Below are 4,278 nucleotides of genomic sequence, written 5' to 3'. Positions count from 1 at the left end.
AAACAGTCCACATTGCATTCTTCATTCCAGGCTGTGCAGATGTAACAGTGCTGTATTGAGCTGCTGTTGGATGCCATTACTTTTGAGGAACGAGTCTAAGCATAAAGCTGGTCAAATGTACTGAAATGAAGACACGGATAAAAAAGGAATGGTAGAAGAAAGATATTCAATCTACATCATTTCTTTGCATGAATATATTGATTCTATGTTAAAGGTATCCAATCGGCATCGTAAGTTTTTTACCTAACAAAAGAAATAACCCTCGAAAGAAACGGGGATATTTGTGACTGATTTTTGTAATCCTCTCATCGTTTCCCTTGAGATAATAAGTTGGCACTCTTAGACGTATTTTCTAGAGGATATACTGGTACAATGTCAAGTGTTGTAGCATGTACCAATGAGCTTACCATACATACATGCATCCCCTAACACTAGCCATTATCTACTCCCTACTGTTAGTTGAAGGATCAAAGGCCGAGCTCATTCTCGTCTATTGCTCAAAGGTTGGCTGACCAATCCAATTCAATGCATTTATGTATGAACATTATAAGGTTTTTTTGGGATCCTTATGCTCATATTATTCATATATTAACGTGAAATCACATATCATGAACAAATCGGTCCAATAAGTTCAATTTACATTTTAATGCAAATTTTCCATGATTTACATGTCAATATTTGAGTTTTTGAATTTAAACACAAAAGGGGAAGAGAATAAAAAAATTTAGAGTTTTTTGGGCAAGCAGCAGCCAGCCAGGAGCTCGTGCTAGCCGCCAACTACCGGCGCTTAAGTGCTCAAGCCACTGGCGGCCAGCAAACGACAACACACAAGCTGAGCACAAGAAACAAAGACACAAGGGCCCGGCAGCACTGGATGGTGGACCAAAGTGGGCCTCATTGGCGCTTGGAAGAGAGCCCAGTGCAATGGGAGTAATTTAATTTAATATGTGATAAAAGGTGGAATTTATATAGTTTCTATATTATATGATTTCTTGGTTATGGGGTACAAATTTACGTATTTTCTTAGTTGCAACCTGGTCGTGCCTACGAAGACCAGAAGATCTGAGTGTAGCCCAATGGGCCACAAACATAAAGAAATCAGCGATAAAGAACAATCAGGTTTCGAGATGACCTGGCCAAAGCCTGTGTCATGACAGGTCATTCTTTAGTAAGGTGATATAGTCTCGGTTGACAATCTTCTATAAGAAGATTATATGGAGATATTAAAAGACGCCATATTATAATATTATTCCTTTTTTTGTAAGCTATGATCGGTTGGCGCTCGCTGATGAAGATACAGGTGATGTGGCAAGAAAGGTCGTACATTGTCCTTCTCTACCCCTGGCTGTTAACTAATCTCTTCTTCCTATCTGATTGTTATTCACTTTCCTCTCTGTTAACCATCTAGTAGTTTATTGGACATGAATGGACTCATTCACCATCTCCTTACATCTTAATCATACTTTAATTAATGTGTCTATCTCCCCTATATCGCATATAAACCTAACTATCAACTAATAATAATTAATCATACCAAGGATATATAATACTGAAAATATTATATATACATATCTCTCTCTAGTTTAATTTTCTTTATCTTAAATGAAATCTAAAAAATAAGATTTCCACTACCTATCCTAATATCTACGTTTATTATAATACTATAAATACATTTCACTATTCAATGTGTTCGTTATCTCTAATCTCTATAGAATGATAACATAATAGCATCTTATCACTTCTCTTTATCTTCTGTATTATTAATTTATCCCTTCTCATATTATATTATATAATTCCTTCTTTTTATTATCTGTATTGTCACCTTATTGTTGTTATCTCTAAGTCATGCATTATATCCATCTCTAAAGGTTAGTACATGTAGAAACAACCTCACCCATCACTAGACATAAGTGAGTTCACATAATGGCATATTTATTTGTTTGAGGCGAGCAAATTTGACTACAGCATAAAAATAACACCCTACTTTGCCTTCGTCATGATCCAAGCTCATATGTGCCAGAATCAAAAGTCAGAATGTCACTTTCAGAAATGAGAAAGGTAAATATTTATAATCTTAACTATAAAACTTAAGAATAATAAAGCTAAAAAAATATTTCTTGCATAATATTTCTAAGTCCTGGCATAATTGTTAAATTTATTAAATTATAATTCTTATTATGCACAATTTTTTCTTACCGTAATATTAATAAAATATTTTTAAAATCATGTTAGATGTCCTACACTGGTATCAGATATCGTTTACCATGCATGTATTAAAAACTTAAAAACATCCTTCAAGCAGTGGAAAATGGAATCAGTTCTTCATAGATTATAAACAAAAATCAAACTTTTGATTCGTTGTGGGGTAAGTTTATTTGCCCTTGACTTGCTGCTTTGGAGAACTTGTTCAAGCCTTTGAATCATGTGTCATGTAGTAGCATCCATAGGACTAGTACATCGTTGGATCTTGTTCCCTTCAATCACCACTTCTTCATAAAGATATTCTAGATATTCTCACCATCAAGAGGGGCTTCTGAAGTAAATGGAGAAATCAGAGGTAGAATATTGTGGGGCGCAAATATATAGCTAGCATGAGCACCTAAAATGGGTGCCCCCTTGTTTATACTTGTTAAGCATTTTTCATATAAATCCTTCTACGAAATTCTATCTTCCAATGTCTTTTTAATCATGCGAACGCGATCCTCTACGCCCCTATATCATTCTAGTTAATAACTTGTAAGGTCAAATAAAATTTATTGACTAACCTTATTAATTAACTATTTTTTCATATAGATTTTAAATAAGGATGGATAAAACCCAATCGATAGGTTAAGAGTCAACCCATGGGGTGCCAAGCTACACCTAATGAACTATTTTGTGGAACCTTTACCATAATGAGTTTTCATAGATGTAGAATCTTTCATCTGCTCAAGACTCTTTAATAATTTACAGTATGGTTAATCATCAAAACCTAATCGTTCATTCCGTTAGAACTATTGCGTAATTGGGATGATTAGAAAAATGTCTCCTCTAATATCCTCATTACCTTAGACGGTGATTCAAATATACCCTCTTTCTTGAGTTAATCTCATACTATAATGAGGGAGGAAAATCTCGTCGCCACACCCCCGCCTCTGCCTCATCTCCTCTGCTCCTACATCATGACTCTTGAGCCGCATCAACGCAGCCAGTCGAGCGACGCTGCGCTCGTCTTTGGCATAGCTCCACCGATTCCACCCACCGGTTCCTTGATCGACGGAGTGCCGCGACTCTGGGATGATATCACTATAGAGGTACTTCACTCCCCACGCACGTTAATCTATCTTTTGTCGTATCACATTTGATTGCAGTCCACCATGCTCGGGTTAGAGTAGGTGAGATGATAAATGAACACGAGAGAGTCCACCAAGCGTCTGCCCTAGGTATGGGTCGAGCCCGTCTATTACATGAGAGCACAAGCACCAACGGACTCAGCCCGTTAGGCACCGTAGACACTGTCAGCACTTCGATGAGGGGCAGGAGGTCACCGTTACTATCATCGATTTCCCGCCCCGGTGCTCGGAGCTTGGCAAACCCCACGAGTCGGGGCCTGCATGTACATCCGCCTAGGAGTCTTTGCATTACATAGTTGCATCTCTGTAGATCCATACCCAATGAACGACATCTTTGATGGCGTCTTCTATCACCACGATAGCCGAGCATCGTCTCGATACCCTTGGGACAACATCACCGATGTTGTCCTGCATCACTAGCTCTGGGAGTACTCTTAAAACAAAAGAATACAAACACCATTGCGTGTTAATTTTTTACATGGACTAAATTTTGGTTACAAAAAAATCCAATATCCAAATACGATATCCACCTAAGGATCTGACACTAAGATATCAGCTATACGTATAACACTAATCACTACTATTTTAGTGCAAAAATGTGGATGGGACAGTTTTTTCATCTGTATATGGAGAAATCATCCAATCCCAGTGATCAGACATTTATAATCATAAATATCATCCTATTTTTAGAAATAATTTCATGAAATTTATGTGCTTATTTTCATTGAAATGATCATAAATACATATTATTGAAGCTTAAAATGAATAATTGTGTTTTTAATGAATTTCCTATTTTTCTAATTTTATAGCATTTTAACATAGTTTTCTGACATTAATTTCATGATTTAAATAATTTTACAAGTCAGAAAATATTTATTTGTACCTAACTATTTTTAGGGATTTATTTTATTTTAAAAATGATAATATCCTAATTTTACAGTATTTT

Source organism: Wolffia australiana, chromosome 6 (genome assembly GCF_029677425.1).
Source record: "Wolffia australiana isolate 7733 chromosome 6, ASM2967742v1".
Classification (NCBI taxonomy): domain Eukaryota; kingdom Viridiplantae; phylum Streptophyta; class Magnoliopsida; order Alismatales; family Araceae; genus Wolffia; species Wolffia australiana.
The sequence above is the reverse complement of the archived record's forward strand: the minus strand, read 5'-3'. Positions refer to the sequence as shown.